We start from the raw sequence: 25,287 nt of genomic DNA, 5'->3' as shown, positions 1-25,287 counted from the left end.
AAGTCAACTCGGATGGGCAGCGTTCGGGTAAATCCATAAAATCTTCTGGTCCCAAATACCATAGTGGCTGAAGATGAAGATTTTTAACCAGTGTATCCTGCCAGTGACTACATACAGAACGCAGGCGTGGTCGCTAACTATTATGCCTTATGAGCAAACTTATGGTCGCTCAGAGGGCACTGGAAAGGGACAGGGCTCATAGCTCGACTGACAGATGACCGTTGGGTAGCAATAAAATTCGGTAGAAATGTGGTCTCCGATCTTATCTTATCCTTCGACAGACGTCATGTCATAAATTTAACCTTGTATGTACTTTGAGTATGTCAAAAAGTCAATCAGACATCTGGTCGGTGATTCATCAGGATGTACACGGTTAGTGAACTAAACGAAAAACTGGTTCGCGATTTCCAGACAGTTAGTTCTATTGTATGGATATAAGATTTCACATCGCAAAAAAAGAAGATTTCCAGTGTGGCCGGACATGAAATCATTTTTTTCCCTTGCTTTGATAACTAAATGCATACAATCATTTGTATATTGTTGACCGATGACGAGTTGCTATATGTAGAGCTGGTCTAGAATTTCTTTCCAGAACATGATTGCTCATAAAAATGCATGACAGGCAATCCAATTCAATTCAATTAGTTGAGATTCACAAGTTTTCTTTATAGTATGACAAACCAAATTGAAAAACTAAAAATACGGATCTGCGATCCAGAACGGGCACTGCGGTGTGGGAGAAAAGTCCGCAAGGCTAAAGTGGAACTGGGCTCGGCATGTATGTCGGATGCACGCATAAATACCTCAGGACGGGTAGAGACGTCGAGCCACACCCCGAAAATGATGGCGTGATGCCCTGGATGCCTAAACTAAGACCTGGTCGTAGTTAGCACAGGACTGCGATAAATGGAGTAAAACAGGGGAGACCATAACCAGCAGTGGGATATGATAGGGTATTAAAAAAATTAGAAACTCCCTCCATCGGGAATTAACGCGTAAGGCACTCACTCAATGGAATGTAAATAAAACCAGCAGCGCATGGACATTCGCAATACCCATGATTTGCAGGTCCCTTATTCGTATCGGTTTTGGAATACAGAACCATCAGATAATTCCGCAATGTCTTTGCGTGGCAAAAAAGTTCAAGTGAAGTTCGCAGTTATGCCAGAAATCAACATTATGCGGGCGGAATTTCGCATTTTGAAGTAATGATGGTGAAAATCGGCTGATGGTTTTAATAAGAACAACTCCACTGGGCAGTGTCCGTGATATATGTAATAAAAGATGAAGAGAGATTGCACATCTATACGTTACACCAAAGAATTAAGCAGGTCGGAGAAGACTTGATTATCGATGATTTGAGTCCTCTTTGTTGTGTGCGGTTAAATGAAAGAAACTGGTACTTACTTGAATTTACACTTAATAAAACAGACGGCTACAATGCCATGGTGTGACTGTGTTAATAAAAGTATAAGATTTTAAAATGTGTATAATATAACTTCTGTATTAACTGCTGCTTGATCTATTATCAGGCATAAAGCAACGAAAAATTATTACAGTACTTCAAAGTTTGAAATATGCTTTAAGTTTCTTAAAGTCTCTGTAACAGCACGATGCTCCAGGGCTCATGTTATACTGGTTGCATTGTTTACTTTTGTAAGGAGATGAAATAAACTGCGATAACGCTGCGTGGGGTCTTAGCCATCCCCTAGAGTGTACTATAATACTTAAAGCACTTTGCTGAGAATAGGGTCTCGTTATGCGGAAATAGATTTTCTACAACCTACAAAAAGCTATTAACTTAAAACATACAATAAACCTGCTGGTAATATCTTACCAAGAATAAAGTTAAATATATCCAAATACCATTTTCCTATTTATAATTATTCATTATGAAGCTGGTTTTCTCCGTCTTTAATTAAATCAATTTCAACTGATTGATTTTGCATAAAACAAATTACCTTGCCATTCAATAATACTCTAAAATTTTTATTTTTATTTACAAAATATTAATTATAAACCTATTTTAGGTACAATAATAATTATTATTTTAATTGTTTTGTCAAAATGTGTCTAAATCCGGACTGTAGATTTTTCAGTAAGCGAAAGATATAAAGCGATAAATAGGTACAATAAATAGACAACATATTACAAACAACACTTAATAATATACAAATGTAATAATCATACACTTGTTTCCTTGTGTTTTATGTTCTGATACATGTGTTTAGGATGTAATTAAACTGCACAGCTGTTTAATATAGGACAACGTTACGTAAGAGAAATCTCATTAAGCCTGTACCGAACAAGAATAGAAAACGTGGTGACATTAAAGCCTTTGTCCCTCAAAGCGACCTCACGAATGTGCACTATGCTATTCAGTGTCTGTCAATGAGTAAATATACAGTCAGAGTTAGGCCCGTGGTTTATGCAATAGTTTTTTTTAACACAATATTAGAATTGGAACGAAAATGAGACAACAATAGATATGAGAAATTACTAATGTACTGTTTAATTGTACTTTTTCTGAATTTTAAAGAATTTTTTGTAACTGTAGCAAATATGATACATTTAAATAGAGTGTTACCATTACATGATACGGACTTAATATTAACAATACTCATTATTTGTCGTCGTATCATATGCCTTTTTCTTCTACGGTCTGATTGAATAGTGTAAAATATGACGTTACTGGCAATTAGTTTAATAAGATAGATCTATACAATACCTAGGCAATGTTAATAATACTTGGGGTATCCAGGCTATCTATGAAGTGTTACTATGATCTTTTACAATTGATTGATATTAATAATTACAATCCCAATAATCCAATGCATAAAAATATCCGAATATAACAAGACCTGATGGCCCACTGGCACTGCGTAAAATAAATGTATTTATGTATATTTTTAGTTACTCTGATAAATCACATAAGTTCTGGTCGTGTTTTACTCGATCAGTGTTAGTGCACGTTTAAAGTAGCATTTTAATTTGAACCCAAGACAGATAAATAGCCTTTCAACAGATATTATTATATCCATTTGAATAATTATACAACATGGGATTGTGAAGAAAGATATTGATATCCCCGTTACCTTCTGACTTTAAATCTACGTTCTGAAGTGATTGGGAAATGAGAGGTTGAACATAATAAAATTTAACTAACGTTAATAAGAATTACCTTTTTTGTGTTTTTGAGATCTTATCTGTGTTTCATTTAAGTACCTTTGTCTACAGAGATTCATAATGTTGAATTATAAAGAGTTTCTATTAGACAGGCATATATTTGGGGCTAAGTTGACGTTTACATTTTATTTTAATAAATATTAAGGAATTGTTAATTGCTTAGTGTGGCAGCAGAATATCTTTTACCAGTGGGAGGCTCCTTTGCACAGGATGCCGGTTAGATTATGGGTACCACAACGGCGCCTATTTCTGCCGTGAAGCAGTAATGTTTCGGTCTGAAGGGCTATTTAAATTACTGGGCAAATGAGACTTAACATTTTATGTCTCAAGGTGACGAGCGCAAATGTAGTGCCGCTCAGAATTTTTGGGTTTTTCAAGAATCCTGAGCGGCACTGCATTGTAATGGGCAGGTCGTATCAATTACCATCAGCTCATCGTCCTGCTCGTCTCGTCCATTATTTTCATAAAAAAAATATTAAGCTTACTTTTGCATACAATTAGTAACGATTTTGTGTTTAAATAGCTTAGAGCCTATTGAACCACCCACAATACAGAATACCAAGATCTGCCTTACATTAGGCACTATTAGTCGGCAGATTGAACAAATATGGTATGGGTAAAATTAAAACTAAAAATAGTTGCAAAGGAGAGTATCGTAAACTTTTCAAAATATGTAAAATTTTACCAGTCAGTCTTAAGCACAAGTCCCTTTTCGCAGTTAATAACCATGACATTCAGAAATCAATTCCAGTCGAGTCATATAGGTACGCGGCAGGAGGTCGGCGTCATCTCGTAAACTAGAAGTACCCAGAGTTGCAAGTTAATATGGCGATAGAACTTTAAAAAAGTGCTTACCGTATTCACTCAACAGTTTATCTGTGGACATTCGCCTCAAGCCAATTATATCTAGGCTTAAAAATAAGTTTAAAAAATACATTGTAAGCACCCTCAGATATTTGTATTCTTATATTAGCATATTTATTTAATTACTCTATATTTATATAATAGTATGTAAATGTCAATATTTAATGAGACTCGTTCCTACAGTCAAACTGTCAGAACAGTTTTGCAGAGTTTTGTCATAATTTGAATGTTAAGAATTTAATAAACATATTAAAATAAATTCCGCCCCATTTCTTGCGTTCCTTACCAGAGCGGTTTTCACTGAACTTTCTTCCACCTACAAGCAAAATCCCTTCCTTGTGTGATGCTTCCAGGATGATATGACATTGGCACCTTCAGAAATTGCATACTTTTTAAAACCTTAGCAGCACTCCTGTGATACCTTTAGTCTTGCAGGAGATTTATGTGGAATATACTGTTTTTATTACACTTAATAGAATTTCTAAACAAAATTTATGAACCATGCAGAACTCCAACCCGCGGCCTCTCGGGTTCCGTTCCAGCTTTTTATAAAATATTTAATACTAAAAACGATTTTTAACTTCGAGCATGATTTAAATATTTGATGCAGTAACTTATCTGTTATGTCAGTTTATAACAGCTATTGTAAAATACTCAGTGGGCGTTGATTTTCTTATATGTTCTTCTCACGAGCTCTACTTTTTCCGAACATATTATGATAGATTCAGTATTTTATTTATTTATAATGACGATTCAAAAGCGCTTAGTTTAAGCCTATTTGAATAAAGCTTATTTGATTTGGAAAAAAATATAATAAATGTATGTATTTTATTAAAAAAAATATACAAACATTTGAAAAAAAAACAGAACACGGATGTAGAATATTTTTATTGATTTCATAAAACAGAATGCTATTATAAAGAACACCATAAATAACTTCACAATAATGCATTAAAAATCATAGTGCATTCACCACGTCACACCAGCAATGTAACAAATTACTTTTATCATCAAAATCTTATCACGTGTTGCGAGGGGACATGCTTTTAATACGTGGTGGAGAATCTTAATCATTCCCGAGTAAAATGACTCTTCAATCATTATGGGTAGCACATTCTAGCACAATTACTTTATCACGTCATCGGATTAAAATAACCATAGACATAGAAATTACAAACGTATAGACGACCTGGCCCTATATGCGTGAGCAATTATGATTATTAATTTTGTCAATGTGTATGTCGGCGTTAAACCAGGGTTTCCTTGAATTGTCCATCATGAAGAAATACAACACTAAGAATTTCTCTAGTATAGATATGAACTATATAACTATTAACTGCTAGTATAGATATGAACCGTTTTTACATAAAACAACCGCTTTTATAGCTTCCGTACAATAGATGAAACAGAGTAGATACAACTTCTTTTAAAACACAAATAAAATTAGGTATTGTAAAACAATTCCTAAATACACCTCAATAAATGTTTAATAATTAATAATATATTCATTTTAACGATAAACTAAAACATAAATATCAATAGTTGCAAACAATTGACGGTAGGTGGCGATTTGCGCCCATATGTACGTTACATAGGTTTTATATTCAAAATAATAAGGAGCTAATGCCAAACGTGGCTGACTGCTTACGATCTGTCAGTGAACATCAGTTACAGTCACAATAGATTAGCGTAAAAATGTTCTTCTCTGTTGCACGCTATGTTTATCTATACCCTGAAATAATGCTTGCTATAAGTCATTATATCTATGATGACTTCGTAATCAACATGTTCAATGAAAAGTTGCGTGCTTTTATTTTTAAGTGTTCGTAATCATAGTAGATTTCTACTACATTAAACATTTGTTTAGTTTATTATATGTGAGAAGAGGGCCCACCAACAACTTTTAATTAGCGATGCGATTCCGATACAGTTCAATTTAGGTACCTCAACTGAATCGCTAAAATTAGTACCATGAAGTGCTTTTTACTGAATGGCGTTTAGATCGCTTATGAAGAATGATTGAAAAAAGATTGTCTGTGGTACGCGGTTTGAGAATGAGATGACGCTCTACAGTCGTTGCATAAATTTGTCTCTCTTACTCAAGCCACATGTATTGCGTTTCGAAACCTAAAATGATATGATTTTAGCGGTTTCTTTGCGTAGAAAATACTAAAAATACATATTAAAAACCATTAAGCCCTTTTTGTACTTATTAAATAATAGTAATATAAATATAATATATAGTTCTTTGACTTACCCATTACATGTTTGCTTAGGTGGTGTCGTAAAGATAACTAGTTATGAACGCACCTCTATTGATGTATGATTTGACAGGAGCACAGTACATTTTTTTAATTCGTTCTTGTGAACAGGCTATAAATAGTCCGGGCCCTAACTGCCTCGTCGCGCTTTAGTATTTTCATTTTCGGTATTTATTTTCAGTATTTTGTTTTACAAAAAAGTCCAATTAAGTATTCTCATCTCATCTTTCATACAATAAGATTTTCCTTTTCTGTATGTTTTCACTATTTTTTAAAAGTTATTACAACACGATTCACTTTTCTCTAAGGAAGTAGGAACTTTTTTCGAATCGCTCACTTTGACACATAAGCTATCCAGTTTAGGTTGAAATATTACCTCATGGTACGAATGAATGAACGAACTTAATCAGTTTGCGATTCAATTTCTTGATTTGACGTCAACCTAAAATGGATATCTCTAATGAGGTTGTGGTACGAAATAGCAAAGCAGTTCATTTTAGGTTGTCAATTGAATCGCAATAAGAGTTCATGGTAGGCCCCCAGGGCACGAAACACAAACAGTAAGTGTACACAAACAGGTAAACTGTACCTTAATGAAGCTTGCACCCATAGTTTTGGCTTAGTTTCTGCTTGAGCGAAAAATCGTCATCGATGGGGCAAATTTGGTTTCTATCACATGAAGAGGTTTTATCAATTTGATATTAATATGTTTGAGAATATTATAGCTATTGAATGGCAATGGAATCATAATTGTCTTCTTGTTATACCCATCAATCATAACTCGAACGGCAAATATTACATATTCAGTTACAGCGACCCAATTTATATTAATTCCATTTCCTAATACAAAAAAGCAAGGAAAAAAGATTATCATATTTAATGCTACAGTGAACATTCGTCTTCAAGCGTAAGATTAACATTTTTCTGAGAATATATTATGAGCTTTGTCACAAGCTTTTGTCATCACTGTGTTGAGTAACAATTTTGTCATAACTAATGATAAGTATTTTGAATTCAAACAGATCTTCATTACTTATCTGATATTATGATTCAGTTGTTGCATTGCGGTAATGAAAAAGATGATCGAATTGATAAACAGCTTATTTTTTATTTGCTATAGATATATATTATTATCATACTCGCTAACGTGACAGACTTTTTTTATGAAAATAAGGGACGAGACGAGCAGGACGGTCAGCTGATGGTAATTGATACGCCCTGCTCATTACAATGCAGTGCCGCTCAGGATTCTTGAAATGCCCAAAAAATTCTGACCAGCACTACGACTGTGCTCGTCACCTAGAGACATAAGATGTTAAGTCTCATTTGCCCAGTAATTTCACTAGCTAAGCCCTTAAGAACGAAATACAGTAATGCTTACACATTACTGCTTCACGGCATAAATAGGCGCCGTTGTGTTACCCATAATCTAGCCGGCATCCTGTGCAAAGGCGCCTCCTACTGGTAACTAAAAAAATTGTTCTGTTCATAATAAAATAACTAAGTCCTTTTGAATCGTCAATATAAATATATCTTTTACATGACTGAATCTACCAAAATATGTTCGGAAAAAGTAGAGCTCGTGAGAAGAACATACAAGAAACTCAACGGCCACTCTTTTCAATCAATAGAGTATTTTACAATGACTGTAATATACTAAGCAAATTAGTTTGTAAGGTGCTGCATCCAATATATGAATCGTGTTTTAATAATATTCAATATTTCAGTATAGTAGGGAATTTTTTATCAAATTTTAATATCGAAGATTCATTAGTGAAGTAGGATCTTCGATATAAAAATTGAAACTTGACGTTGTCGACATTATGAATAAATAAATATACATGACGACCCATATAGCCGAATGGTTAGTGACCCTGACTACTAAGCTAGACGTCCTTGGTTCGAATCCCGGTTGGTGCAATAATTTGTATGATGAATATGGATGTTTGTTTCCAAGTCATGGATGTTTATATGTATTTAAGTATGTTTAAGTAAGTAAATTTTATTAAATATATCATTGTCTTGTACCCATAGCACAGGCTATGCCTAGTTTGGGGCAAGAGAATTTGTGTAAGAGTGTGTCAATACTCTGACTCTGACTCTGACAATAGCTATATATTAATATTAAAAGAATAACTAAGGAAATAGGAATAAATAAAAAATATTATATAAGGGTCGGTGATGTAATAGGTGAAACAGTTAACTCTCACCACGGTACCACAAGTTACTATTACTTATATTACGAATGTGTTTTTTGTGGTGCTTGTGTTCCAACAGTATAAAGGCCACGGTGATAACATATTATACTATCAGGTAATTATAATTGCTCGTTTGTTCTCCTCTTCCATTCCAAAGTATATCCTCAGCATCACTATGAAATGCGCACTAAATATAAAAATATAATATATACCTGTATAAAATATAAAATACAGGTGGATTTCTTGTCGAAACATCAAAGAACTAATTAAGCGTGGTTGGGCTTCACGAGACGGACTTACCTTGAATGAAAGATTTAATTTCCTCGTACCATGAAAGGTGCTGACGTAATTTATTTTATCGATCTTCGGTTTGAATATCAATGAGATTTACTTTGTTGTGACTTGTGAACCATTCATAGTTCGCTGTTGCTTATAAATAAAATTACCGTAGGGCAGGAAATCGTAAAGTTTTAGTAACTCAAACGTGTTAGTTGATCCTGTTACATAGTTTTTATGAGACAGTTTCGTGAGTTGTATGAGTACCGTACAAGCAATGGATATCCGACTCTCGATATAGTAAGATGGCATGATTGTAGTTGACTACCCCTGTTGTGTATTACAAATAGCGCTGGTGATTCGATATAAATATTTATTTAAATGGACTCTATTTCATTACTTTATAATAGAGGAACTACTACTTCAATGTGAAAAATCGGACCAAAGATAAAATAGTGACCAACCTTAAATTTCCTCGCCTCTTACTGCCTCGGATCCAGTACTTTGACTTCCAGCACGGCACTCGTAGCTCAGCAGAAGTTCGTCACGGACGTTAAAAGGAGACTTAACAATAAGAAGACGAAACAATAGAACAAGGGGTTTTCAGAGTACGCAACTAGTGAGGTCATTTCAAACCGCGTGAAAAATGTTTATAATTCAGATTTTATGTTATCTTTTAAGCAATTCAAAGTCTGCATTTCCAAATCCATATAATAAATTAAACGCTTTCGGTCACCGTCATACAAATGCCAAGCTAAAAATATCAATATTTCATCCAATAGATGGTATGAAAAATTACATACATTCCGTAGAGCGTTTATTGAAATGGCTAAAACACGAAATCAAAATATATAGGTACGCCCGTCCATTTAGAATTGCAATGAATATAGAAAATGGCTATTAGATATTTTTAGTGGCTTAGATTGCAGGTAGACAACGTGGCAGCTGCAAAAATGCTACGTTTGTATTTCTTGGACATATCTTCAATACACTGAGTACCAAGAAGTATTATATCTTACCACTGTCAATATCATGATTTGTCTTAATCAATCCCTATTTCATGACATTGTATTGAATGATGCATTCGAGATGTGGTGTTGGAGGCGAGTGTTAAGAATACTTTGGACGACGAAACACACTAATGCATCGATTATGAACTAGCTCCGAATAAAAACTAGCTTGTCCACTATATACAGACAACGTATTTTTTCTTACGTTGACCAAACAATGCGCATAGGCGACGAAAGCTTGGAAAAAATAAAGTGTGGTGGAAGTGCTGAATTAAAGACTCGTCATACAAATTTTCTACAGTTGTAAGAGATGCGCTGAACAAAATCCGATGGAGGCAGATCTCCAGATGCAACCAAAACGCTGACCATAATCCTCAGACATGAGGGAACGACCCCAGAGAGATTTCATCACAATTCAACATTCTCACAGATCATAAAAATATTAAGAGAATCAAACACGCCTCGCGCCGTAAATTCAATATAAGCACCCATTCGTTAGGGCCGTAGGAATCTATTAAAGTCAATTTATCATTCAGAAAACGGTCACTGCGTTGATATCGTTTTAAATTTGATGGATGGATCCCGTATTTCTAACTTAAACAACAGTAGTTTAATATGCGTCACTGATTTTGAAGCTATTTGTGTCATACATGAATTCAATTGCTTTTAGGTTGATTCAGTTTGTAATACGTGTATAGGTTATGACTTGATGTTTATACTTAGGTCATATTGTAAGTTTCAAGAGTTTCCCTATATATAAAGTATGTTCCTTCACTATTTAGATACTTTTGCATTCTCAGCATTGATAGACAATAAACAAATAGACCATTGTCGGAGTAAGAACAATTTGTTTTAGCAATTGTAATGTAATTACTTAGCAAAATGGCTAAAAGCGTAATGCTAAAGTTAGCTACACAATTTTTTTAATTTAAAAGGGCATTCACGTGAATACGTGATATACGACACTCCATCCTTAAGTATGGATATGTTGTTATTTGGACAGATTTTCAGTGACCACTTTGTCATTGCGTGTCGTTGTATTCAAAGCATGGTTGGTTGCAAAAGTGTAACTCAACATTGGGCCTGTGAATATAATTTAGTTATAAAAAAGAAAAATATAAGAACCAGTGACAGGCTTCATTGTACAGGGTGCCAGATTGGTTATGGGTACCGCAACGGCGGCTTTTTGTGTGCCAATGTGTAAGCATTATTGTGCGCCGTATCTACTGAAATTACTGGGCAAATGAGACTTAACATCGCCTGTCTCAAGGTGAAGAGCGTCACTGAGAATTTTTGGCTTTTTCAAGAATCCTGAGCGATACTGCATTGTAATGAGCAGGGCGTATCAATTACCATCAGCCGAACGTCCTGCTCGTTTCTTCGTCACCCCTTATTGCCATTAAAAATCTTATCTTTTTAACTAACAAATTTTATATTTCTTTCGGCGGTACAAATGAAGTACTTGAATTTATTCGTAGTGTTAAGCCATAATAAATATTTTTAAATTAAATTAAATTTACTACAGATGGCAGGTTGAATTACTTTTTTGTAGGTATCCCATCCGCCTACAACATTAATCATGAGTAATCACATTTTAAATGGAATTCGGAGAAATAAAAAAGATATGATTATATAAGAAAACATGGAACGAATGCAGTATGTTATAAATTCTGTTTGATTAGATGTTAATCACCTGTTAGTACGTTTGATGTTTGTATAAATTATTCAAATACATCGCATACTTGGCTAGTGTTTACTTATTCAATGATATTATTTAGGGTGAACGCACACTGGATAAATCTTTATTATTAGTAGTCTTCTTTTTTCTTTCTTCGGGTATATTTTAGTATCATTTCTTTCTCGCAATTTTTTTTAACTTCCAAATTATTTAGACGTTAATTCTTTTAATAATTTGATACTGTCCCTAATTCGATCCTCGTCCGCCACGTATGTACCAACACATCTCTTGTGATTCCTCTCATGTTGCAAGAGAAGTAGGCTACAATACTTACATTTTACGTAACTACAATATTAATAACTCATTTATGAGCCAGTGTACGTGCATTTACAACAAACTCCCCCGTAATATCGAGGACCTATAAAAAATATGTAAATTTTAAATATAATAAAGATAATTATTATTTAGATAACGAACAGCTTTGGGATCAAAACTGCTCATCTTCAGTAATCTCAAACCTGGGTGACCCGACAGACGTTTTTCTGTTCTGATATTCATAAAACCCGTTCTTAGGTGACCACGACTCGGCGAAAGGCCAAATTTCAAGTCTCTATGCCTTTTGGTTCCAGAGATAATGTGCTGAATCATTATATAGCTGGAAATCTCTTATCTCTACTTAATATTATAATGTGAATGTAAGTTTGTTTGTAACGCATTCACGCCTAAAACAGCAAACCGATTTTGGTAAAATTTAGTACAGAGACTTTAATAAAGAAAATTTAATTCAGACTGAACTTGAAAAAGGACATAGGCTACCAAAATTGTATTAAAAAATTTTATTTTATAAAAAAAATGGAAGGCTTGAAATAGGGGATGGCAGTTTGTATGGAAATTCATCATTACCGAAGATAAAACCATGAATCTTTGTATTTAGGCACTTGACACGAAATAATTTATAAACATTTGTTCGACCATTTTTGAAACTTTTACCTACATGAGGATGAAATAGGAGATTAAAGTTAACAGAGAAATACTATTAAAGAGTCTGTCCACAATGACAATATATGCGCTTTATCAAATAAGAGCACTGCAAGCGGAAAGAGCAGTTAATATGAGTATTATTTGAAAAGTATCCTAAAAGAAAATAATTGCCCAAAGTAACTATTCAAGGCAGACGAAGGCGCGGGTAAAAGCTAGTATATATATAATAAGTAGTGACGATAAAATATTATCTTAATTCAAGACATGTAAGAAAAAGTTCGCTTTGGCTGGACAAGGGTACCTAAAGATATATCACAAATGAACATAGCCTACAAAGTAATTTACGAACGATGCATTACTCGCCCAAGTAATATTTACAGCACCTGTTACAAAAGTAACGTACATTTTGCTCTTAATGTATATATTTCTTACAAAATAAAATATATTATATAATGTTTAGCTGTTGTTTGTAGTAGAGATCCTTCGTCATGCGGGTCACATCAACAGATCATTGCATCATTGATCCTTGCAACCCCAATGGAATCACAAAGACATTGTCAGGCTTTATACAATTACGAATGTAATAAATACCACATCAAAACACTGCGAATCAGTAGCACTTATTGCCATGGATATAACAAAAGCACCGCTTATACTGGTTTAAAAGTCGAAGAATATTCCTTAAGAAACCACCTCCAGAAGGTACGGTTTCAGAACTTGCTGGGTGTGTTTCAGTGCTGTATTTCATCAATCATCATTCAGCGGTAGTGAATTTCTGGTAATTTTTGCTCAATTATTCGGAAGTTGTATTTTCTAATAATGGCCATCACATTATGTAAGTTTAAGAAGTTAATGAATACATCATAATTATGTAATATTTAAGATTGACTTTGATCTTAAAAATCGCAATAATTCCAATAAATAGTGCACGAAAAGTGTCGATATCTGAGCGGTTTCTTCGTCCATTAAGAGACATTCCTATCGGAGGTGCCGCCGATGCACCAATTTCATTGTAGACAGTACGTTACTCCATCCATTACAGGACTAATGCATGCATTTCCTCTGGCACACCTTCTATTATTCAGTCGCGGAAGTGCTCTAATTATATCGTATATTGTGAGGTTCGCTGAACTGATATCGCAGTTTATTCTATGGCTCATTGGTCCGTGAAATTTGAAAATAGTGCAAAATTTGTTTACGGGAGATATTTTATTGTTTATTCATAGCTCCTTTTCTTTATTGTGATTAGTTTGAAATAGTTCAATTTACAAGGTTTTCATTTATTTTCATTATTTCAGTTTATTTTTACGTATATACTATATACTACTGAGATGTTTACAACTTTGTTATATAACATCTATTAGTGAACAACAATTATACAGATGTGTGTACATATATTGTGAACTGCATCACTTAATTTTAATTTATTGAAGTTTGTCTGTGTACATAAATAAACAAATATCAATTTTGAATACACCCTTTTTATTATACTACTTTTCCACCTGTCTGCACCTAGTTGTATTTGAGTTAAATAATACTTGAGAAGTTTCCTCCATAGTTTCCCTCGAGGCTTTTTTATGTAATGCATTTCAATCTTAGACTTATGAATTTCTTATTTACGAAGTCCTAAGTAAGCGAATTACATATTATTAGCGTCTGCCCGTGACTTCTTCCGATTCTGATTAAAATCTTAAATTATTTGGCCAGTTCCTTGCGTCCTCAACCTTACACGTAAAACATATCAACTATCAACTAAATCTTCATAACAATGTTTCATTCTTAGAGAAACATATACTTTTTATTTAATCTATATTTATCTGAAATTCTCATTTGTTTACTTATAACGGTTCATTAGATACAGTACGCTGACAGACAGACGGACGGATTGCCAAGTAATAATAATAATTAGGACTCATTGGCATCTCTTCAATAAGAAGCCCTGAAAATGAAAATGTTATTAGCTTATATTATTTTATAATACATATGTATATCATCAACCGATAGTATCTATATCTGCCACACAATCACTGCATGAATTAATAAGATCTACTGATAATCCAAGCTATGTATTAGTTGAATAAATGATAGATGCACAACTTAGTTGGCACGCCGCCATTTAATCTGCGCCATGCACCTTTGACATATTGTCTCAAGTTGAATAGCTTTAGATAGCGTACTAATTCCGGTACAGCCTGTATACAGGGTGGAGATCAAGTCTTTATTAAATGAAATATTAAATCGATATCGGAGCTTACGGCTGAATAGTGGCAGTGCTTTTGTCGAAAGCATACTCCCACATTAAAGGCCGATAATATAATCTTTGACCCCTGGTTTTGCGGATGTCCATGGGAGGCTGTCTCATCGCTCCCCATCACGTGAGGCCCTTTGCCCCTCTTATATATATAAAAAAGAAAAAGAGTAGAGGATCAACGAAACAGTTGAGTTTAATCCTTACTCACAGGTTATTTAGTTCTGCAAAGAGAAGTTTTAGGAGTAATTTGAATAAGATAACTTATGTGAAAGCATTGATGAAAGTATGCGTATGTGCCTAGAGAAGTGCCCTACCACATGAGTAACTAAACGGTACAGAGCGGAGGCCTCATAAGTCAAGCAAAATGGTTGCACTACTACATTGATCCGGGGCATATTATGTGAGTGTCCTACTAGCGGCTAGAACCGGAAATAGCCGGTTGACGATCGTAGAGACAGTTGACAATCTCAGGGTTAGCGTGACACACGTATTGTTTTATTAATTGCAAGATTGAATTTTTTTATATTAAAAGTGATATTATATTATTAATAAGGTAGTTTACTGTACTGTGTGCATGAATAATATTATGAGAATATTATAATAATATAATAATAATTACAATTTTTAACTATCCCAAGGACTACAATAGTTAAGTAAATAAATCATAATATATATTTGTGTGATGATACTTTTGTTTATGGAAAGAGAGTACATTTCACCATTTCATTATTATTCCTTAACATTTGTTTATGGGTGGTTTTGTATATAACTATGTAGGTATTTGTTTAAGTTCATATATTGCAAGTAACGAAGCACTTCCCGATATCTTATTGAGCTAATTTTCAGCCAGGATTATCTCTACAATAGGGAACTCTTCAACGGTTAGTAGGACGGTTACAAAATTCTGTATGAGTTTAGTTTTGATATCTAATCACGTTTTTGCTAAGAACTACTACTGCAGTGATGATTGTTTCCTTACGAGGGAACTCCTTATTAGTTAGTAGCAAGGACATCAAATATTGTATGAAATTGAATTTCATTTAAAAAAATAAGTAAGTAATAATTAAGAAAAAAGAAGAAGAAACTTATATTATTATTTTTTTAATTTTGTTTGCCAACCATGATCTTCACCATGAACTGAAGCTGCAGATAGGACTGTCTCCTCACTTCTTACACGATTCTTCTGATTTTATCTACAACGAAGTTATAGGGAAGCGAAAATGGCCTGAACTGCTTCGAGAAAAGGATGGTATCGCCGTGCCGTTTGTTTTTGCTAGACTTTTTCTATTTTGTTGACTCAGAAAATATCACATAATAAAACAAATTAGATAGTTTTTTATATTTAAAATTCAACTGTATTAACAAGGGTAGGTGCGCTATGGCATAAATAAATTAAAGATCTTGTAAGCATACCTTCATAATATTCAATAATAACTTTGCATTTTATTTAATAAATTTTATATATTTATGAAGTCTACCTGTGACTTCACTTCGTTTGCACAGCAATCGTAAGATAATATTTAATTTATTAATTTAAATCAGTTTTGTTTACCATTGCAAAGGTTAGAATTTTTTGCGTTAGTACTAGTAGTAATATAGCGTTTCTCCTTAATACATAAGGTATCTCAAGACTGGTAAACATGTTATGAATTAATTTTACAAGAATCTCTGATCTTTGTGTCCATGACTTAATTTTAGAGTAAGTAACCTCGGAATGGAGTCCATAATGTATAAACGTGTCTTCTTAATAATTTATATTGCATTTTTTCAATCTAATTGATTTGATAAGTGGAATACAAGGGGTTCCAACGGAGAAGCATATACCAGATGGCACTTATTTATATGTATAAAGTCTCTAGGCTAAGGCTTAGCTGTATTATTTTCAATATGAGATGCAAAGTCAAATTCACAATCATGACGTTACCTAGGTCTCTGACCTTAGTCATTCTCGCAATTATTGTGATGTTAATAAACTTATAATAGTTTTAATGGGTCGGTTTTTTCTTTCGAGAATAATGGATGGCATGACATTTACCTACATTTAACTTTAGATTGTTTGCATGCATTTAATTCCTCTTAAAACTGCTGACAATATTCATTAGAATTAATAAAAGTAAATATTTTTGTGTCTTCAGAATAGAATAATGTTTTTGAATGATGAATACAATGCGTCACGTCGACATGACCAAGATGAAAGTCTTGAGTTTTTTTTTATGAAAATAAGGGACGAGACAGACAGGACGTTTAGCTGTAATTGATACGCCCTGCCCATTACAAGCCCAGTGCCTCTCAGGATTCTTGAACAACCCCAAAAATTCTGAGCGGCACTACTATTGCGCTCGTCACTTTGAAACAAAAGATGTTAAGTTTCATTTCCCAGTAATTACACTAGCTACGGCGCCCTTCAGACCGCAGTAATTTTTACACATTACTGCTTCACGGCAGAAACAGGCGCGCCGTTGTGGTACATGTGCAAAGGAGCCTCTTACTGGAAACTGACGTACACCAAATGTAACTGGTAAAAAAATTGGGTCTATAAAATGAAGAGCCAATTAGCCCTTTACTGCTACAACTTGGGATCTATCCTCTAGATATAATGATATCCATTTGAAAAGGTCACAGTGCATACTGATTTTATTATTTTTACTAATTATCCGATTAGTTAGGTACATAAACTAGATAAGCAGCAAGCATGTATCGGTGTATTTTTAGACCTCGCGAAGGCTTTTGATACAGTCTGTATTCCTATACTTTTATGAAAACTTGAGCTCCTAGGTATTCGAGGTAATTGCCTGAACTGGTTCAAAAGCTATTTAATGTGCCGAACTCAGTGTGTTATAGTGGATCATAAGAAAAGCAATCCAAGTACAATAGATTTTGGCGTCCCCCAAGGAAGTATATTAGGCCCCACGGTATTCCTTTTGTATATAAATGACATCAAAACTAAAGTATCCAGCTCTGACGTCATCTGTTATGCCGATGATACAGCTCTTTTATTTTACGGGAAAAACTGGGATACTGCACTACACACAGCGGAACAAGGAATGAGGAATATTGCAACTTGGCTACAAAATAATCTTCTCACCTTAAATCTCACTAAAACACAGTACATCTGTTTCCATAAAACGAAAACTTCATCCCCTTCCCACATTTTTGATATAGGACATGTGTGGACTACACATGTCCTGTTGCTCTATTTGGCCCTTGCTCTTGCAATAGTATAAGTAGAACTACTCATATAAAATACTTAGGAGTCGTCATGGACGAAAACTTAAACTTTAAGCAACATCTTAATACAACAGCGAAAAGAGCCGCAAGCTGATCTATATTTTTAAGAACTTACGCGCTTCGGCATCTTTAAATCTGCTAAAAACCATTTATTTTGCAATCGGTCAATCTGTATTATCTTATTGTATCACCGTATGGGGAAAGAAAGAGCACAGAGAACTGTCCTTAAAGTGATTTTTAAAAAACCTATTAGATACCCAACACATAAACTATATAAAGACTTAGAACTTCCTTCTGTCCGAGGTATATTTATCTGGCGTGTTATGACAAGCATGCATAAGGAGGTCTTGAATTTGCCTAATTATAAAAACCTACTAGATAGCCGTTCGTACAAGATTCCAACACCAATAATAAATACAACATTTGCAAGTAGATTTAGCCCATTCTTACATACATATATATACAACAAGGTAAATTTAAAATGTTCTATTAAAAATTGCTCGGTCCATCAGGTCAAATTTAAAATACAGAGATGGTTACACACACTCACTTATGCAGACATGGAAGCTATTCTTAAAGTGATAGCTTAGCATTCATATAATGTTAATACTTTGTAACATGATTAATCAGATACTCACACTCACTCACACCCACCCTCACACACACACCCAGAGACACACACGTGTACACACACACATATACAGAGTGCACTTTTTGACCTTTCGGTTCATATTGTTAACCTTAGGATGTAAATTGGTTGCCTACAGGACAGGCTACGCCTAGTGTAGGGACCAAATATAATGTAATATTATGTGATAAAGTGTCTGTATATAATAAATAAATAAAAAAATATCAATATACACTGCGTTCATCTAATATCTCCAATTCATTGCCTCTGATGTCAATTCTCGAAGCTCATATGGCCTTACAAATAAACTTGGTATAAAGCTATATCTAAATATAAACCAAGACAATGCAAACTGTTTCTCCAATAGACATTTTGCTTATGGTTGGTTTATTAGGCCGTACTCGTATTACATTTCCCGCGTTTTTATTTTCAAGGCTGCCTGACATGCGGAAAACTTCAAAATTATCATTATATTGATAGAGTTGTCAGCAACATATTAAACTTTGAACAAAACAATATAAAACTTCATAGTCTCGGTTTATTCTTAGGTATAACTTTAAACCAAGGTTATTTGTAAAGCTGATAGAGTTTGGATTCGGCGGACCAGAAACTTATAAATCCATGCTGACTAGATATTATGCGCGTTCTAATTGATAGTAAGAATGAGCTTAGGCACAACAGACTATTTAGAAATACTGCGGTAATTTGAAATGTGAAATGCTTATCCCCTTGTTTAAAAATAGGGACAGTGATAGACTTCTTCCTGTTCTTAATTAAAAGTGAAACATAAATAAATATGACACTATAATCAATAAAAGAATAATTAATATCTATCAACTAATTATTTTTTAAAAATATTACAATTTGATATTTTTATTATAACGAGAATGCTGCTATATATACACAGACATTTTCACCCTGTATTTTATGTCTTGTTGTATAAACTTGGACTGAATATCTAGTATTCTGAATTCTACATCGTGTCACGAACAACACATTCAGAATTCCGGAGCGGAAGTACTCGCATACGCTCAACGATATGAGAAACGTACACTGAAATTTTAATATTACTTCCTAAATCAGGAACAAAACTTTAAACAAATATTGCTCTGTGGTTTTTTGTCAACCCTCATAGAATCGCTCGGTTATTGTAAATAGAGTGGCTATTCAAGTAAATAATTCATCAACAGTTATTTTGTCAACAGCAACAAAAAGACCAAATTAAGAATCATATTGTAGCGTTAAGTTAAATCAAAGCCTAATGTTTTAATTGCACGCTAAAATGACTTTAATTTGTTCAAGAACCTTAAAAGTTTTCGAGTGACAAGGTCTCATAGCAGAAATAAAGACAATTTCTCATTAACTGGTGTTATTTTATGAATAATGGAACATAAAACTAATAACTTTAGCACGGATATGATATTGATAGAACTGGAATTTTAACCTTATAATTTCTTTTTCTAAAATGTTTATCGATTGATTTACTATAAAAGCTTTATGCTGGTAATTTAATTATTAATCATTTCACTAATAATAATTATCTATTTGCAATTCAAATTTTTTTATTGCCTTTTATTCTAAAAACATTGCTTTTATAAGATGTTCTTGGACATAAAGGTAGTGAGTGCCGGTGAGAATTTTTTTTCAATTTGAGATAAAATCTCGATAGGTTTGGCTTCTTACAATATCTGTGGGTATTGAATTCGGGTATATTGACTTTTCTTTTCATCGTAAACCGGTTTGGCAGCGGAGTTTGAACACACTACCATTTACCATCTCACAAGATAAATTTGACTAAGTTTTGTGTTTAAATAGTTTACTAGGGTTGTTTTATTTTTAAAATATTTTGTATCACATTAGCTTCTTTGATGTAATTTAAGAAAATATAATTAAATTTATGGGCGGCGGTGATCACTTAACACCAGGTGACCCGTACGCTCGTTTGTGCTCCTATTCCATAAAAAAAAAAAAAATATAAGCACGCTGTAAATATAAGTAAATAAGGGAAAATAACTGTCTGTGATCTGTTGAAAACCATAGATTGCAAAAATATGATGCGTAAATAATACCACACAACACAAATGAAAACATCACCATTGCATGGTTGATAATATAGAATAAAACTTTGCTTTTTTAAAGCAAAATTCTTTTTTTTAAAACAAATTTCTTTTAATTAAAACTGCTCTTTTTGACAAAGGCCCCTTGTCGACTCAAGCGGACTTCACGCAAACGAGCGTTACATTTTCGAGCGTGGCGGCTGAGTGTCATTCAATAAAGATTTCAGTGCACCTTAAAAGTCTGACTGTCAGCCTAAAAAGCAAAATGTACTCGCGTGGATTGAAAATATCATTGTGAATTCTGTACCATCGTAGAAACTATAATAGCACTTTGAACTTTTAAATACTTTTGAAAAAGAAGTGTTTGCTTACACAAAATCATTTCCTCGTTCTGCAATTGTATTTATCTTAGTTAATTGTATCTAATTTGTTATTTTCATGATGAATTATGTGGCGATCCTCTTAACCTACGATACGCCTTTTTGTGTCATCATAAATCATCTTTTGTATCATCGTTTCAGAGCAATTTTTCATTAAATGAACACATGGTTTCATAAATATTCTGATTTCTGAATTTCCTAGGTTTTCTGTTTTTTTTTTTTTTTTTTTTTTATGCCAATACGGAACAAGACGAGCAGGATGCTCAACCGATGGTAATTGATACGCCTTGCCCATTACAATGCAGTGCCTTTCAGGATTCTTGAAAAACCCAAAAACTGAGCGGCACTACAATTGCGCTCGTCACATAAGATGTTAAGTCTCATTTGCCCAGTAATTACACTAGCTACGGCGCCCTTCAGACCGAAACACAGTAATACTTACACATTACTGCTTCACGGCAGAAATAGGCGCCGTTGTGGTACCCATAATCTAGCCGGCATCCCGTGCAAAGGAGCCTCTACTGCTAAAAAAGTTTCCTGATTTTCACTCCAAACACATTTTACTGTAGCATTCAAGCATAACAAAGCTTTCCATCAACACATACAGGGTTATAGGAAATAGTTTTTGAACGACCTACATTTTAAGTATAAATTGCTTTAATTAAACACTTTTTGTAGATATTATGTTTTTGAATTATTCCACTTATCAACGAGCCTGATTAAGGTATCGATATATAATGAAAATAAAAAAATTCAAAATCAAATCCCACTGCAATCAATTTCAAAATCTCAAATCAAATCAAATCAAATCATCTTTATTTGCAAGATAAGGTAATAATAAAATGTTGATGGCTTATAATTAACAGATGCTCTTATCCTAAACCATAAGGCATGCAAACTTATAGTGGAATACATAGTCAGTTCACGTTTTAATTTCTGTAACAATTATAATGTACTGTACTATACAAAAAAAAGGTACCATCCCAAACAAACTTAAATTAACATCAATCATACAATAGTTATTATTACATAGGCTTATTCATTTTAATTTATAATATAATGAAATGTCATTAGCTACACAATGATATTGAGTTACTCTTTAACTAAGTTTAAGTAAAAATAGTTTATTGATTAAAGTATTTTTTTTACTAACACGATCACTCATTTAAATAAAACATTTTTAATGTAACTGTTCTATAACATTAGGTTTTTTGCGTAAAAGTTACATAATTATTATTATTTTATGTAGCCCGACGTTTCGTGACCTTTTCAGAGCACGCTTTCAGGGGGACTACGGTTGAAAGTAGTCGATATAGTATTTGTCTTAGTTCAATAACGAATTTAAAAGTATTATATTTAATATTAAACTTGTACATTTAAAGATCATTTAAAAAATGTTAAAAGTATTACTGTTTTTTAGAACAAATATTGAGCAATTCTTAAATAAGGTGGCACAGTTATTGATTGGTTTGTCCTCGATATATAAAGCATTTTGTATAAATCATGGATTTAAGTACAGATCAATTATTTAAAGTCGATATTTTATCATCGGATTTCATGTTTAAATTGTACACATAATATTATTTTAACATAAGCCGCTGTTTGGTCCAACATTAAAGCTATAATTCATTATTATTAAGTATAAGTAGGTACTTTATTTATTAAACATTCAAAATTATTATTATAAGATATTATATTCTACCTTATAAGAAATTATTTATTAAAAATGTTTAAGATATATTATCAAAGAATAATGATGCCAGTCATAAAACTCTATTTTTGTGATAAATTACCCTTTAAAAAATCTCACCTTGGCCATACATCCCTTTTTTCGTTCAAATTATTAAAACACTTGAAATAGTATGAAATATATATTTTTGATATTTAGGAGGAGTACAGTTTGTCAAATAAAAATGAAAATAGATATCTTAAAAACTGTCCTAGGCACAACAGGTTCCCCTACTAATTTCTCTCTCTGCTGTGTCTGTTATAATATCGAGTATTTTAAAATTTATGAATTTTGTTTCGTTAAATGTGGAGCTCTAGTTAGGATGGGCAAAGGGAAAATTTTGGTATTTTCTATTTATTACTTAGAATATGACTTATTGAGCATAATATTTTGAAAATGTTAAGTGTATACGTTATGGAATGAAATACTTTAATAATTATTATACAGGAAACTTATCAACTAATGCATTCATTTTACACTTACGTGTTGTTGCTGCCTCAATCCTTAAGGGCCTGTAATAGTCAACTCATACAATACAATACAATTTTAAAGGCCGGCAACGCTCCTGTGATGCCTCTGGTGTTGCAAGAGATTGTGGGCGGCGGTGATCACTTAACAACAGGTGACCCGTACGCTCGTTTGTCCTCCTATTCCATAAAAAAAAAAAACAATAGGTTTCACCTTGGAAGTAGACATAGTAGGCCAAACTCTTATACACATTCATTATGGCATTCTAAAAGATGTTTGAAAACGTTCATGAAATCGCTGCAAATGTTTGCATAATTAGTTATTTTAAGGCAAAAGCTAGCGAAATCGAAACAATGAAAAACAACGAAAAAAGGAACGGAATAAAAACCGGATTTTAACAATTATTTATTGCACCAACAAAGTATACACTAATTCATGCAAAAAAAAATATATAGAAAAATACAAGTTGAGTGCTACCTCAATTATAGGCGCAAATAACATCTAATCTAATATATAAAATTCTCGTGTAATGGTGTTAAACTTTGAACTCCTCCGAAACGGCTTGACAGATTCTCATGAAATTTTGAGTGCATATTGGGTAGGTCTGAGAATCGGACAACATCTATTTTTCATCCCCCTAAATGTTAAGGGTGGTCCACACGATTTTCTTATTTTAATTTTTTTTACATTTTTTTTTAAATTTGTTTGATGTCAGTCAGCATTTAAAAATACATACAACTTCAAATTTTCACCCATCTACGATCAACAGTTAATTTTGTATCGCGATTTTAATATCGGCAATACAACGTTTGCTGGGTCAGCTAGTTCTTATATAAAAAGCAAGAACATTAAAAAGAAAAAATTTCTATGTTTTAAAAGTTAAGTCAAGATTACTCTTATAATAAATCTTTGTACTTTCCAAGGAACATTAATATTTATTGTAGATAAGAGATCGGGGCTTTCTATAATTCCATTAATAAGTTTGTACAGAAACATGGTGTCAAGCATTTCTCTACGATGTCGAAGTGATTTGAGACGAAAATGTAGCAGACGATCTTTATAACTTGAAAGGTGCCTAGACAATTTGCAACTGTAGGACAAGTGCCATAAAAACCGCTTTTGTACAGTTTCTAACCGCTTTGAATATGTATCTCGTAGTGCGAATTCCACACAGAACTGCAATATTCTAGGATACTACGTACGAGACAGGTATAAACTACTACTTTAGTCCTGGGCCTCTTAAATTCTTTACAGTTGCAAAGAACGAAGCCCAACATTCTAAATCCCTTGTTGGCAATATCGTCGATATGCAACCTGCAAAACAGAATTTGCTGTCTAGAATGACTTCCAAGTCTCTAGTGTGGCTGACTTCATTCAGGGTTACCTGATTAATTTGATAGTCTCTTTGGTGTGTGTTTTTTCCTACTAAATCGAATTATGTGACATATTTCTAGATTTAAGCTCATTGCATTCTCATTGCACCACATTATCAGATTATCAAGGTCACTTTGCAGAGAGTGCGCATCTTCGCCTGAGTTAACAGTTTTATAAAATTTTAAGTCATCTGCGATTATATCTATTTTACACTCCAATGACATTAATATCCACTTATATATATAACGCTTAAAAACTGGCAACTGGGTTTATTGGACTCAGTAAAATACATTTTTTTAATATTAAAAAAAAAAAACGAATCATGTGACGTTGCTACTCCTAGTACCTTCAAGTGAATATGTCCCCTCGCCGCGGTTGCATTTTCGTCTCAGTTTGTGCTCAGTGCTCAACTGCTAAAGACGCATAAAGTGAGTGTGGGTCCGCTGGGCCCGGTAGCAGGTGCTTACGTCCATGTTTTTATAATTTATTTTGTGATATATGCGAAACTGAAGTGGCAGTGGGCAGGGCGCATAGTTCGACGGATAGGCCGTGGGGCAGTAAAGTCCTCGAATGGTGAGCACGTACACAGTCCCCCCACAAGATGATCTGGACAAGATCACCGGAATACATTGGATGAGGGCAGCGCAGGTCAGCTAGTCGTGGAAATCTTTTGGGGAGGCCTTTGTCCAGCAGGTGGCTGATGATGACGATGATGATA

The sequence above is a fragment of the Leptidea sinapis genome, chromosome 1 (assembly GCF_905404315.1).
Source record: "Leptidea sinapis chromosome 1, ilLepSina1.1, whole genome shotgun sequence".
In the NCBI taxonomy this organism is placed as follows: Eukaryota; Metazoa; Arthropoda; class Insecta; order Lepidoptera; family Pieridae; genus Leptidea; species Leptidea sinapis.
This window is presented reverse-complemented; position numbering follows the sequence as displayed.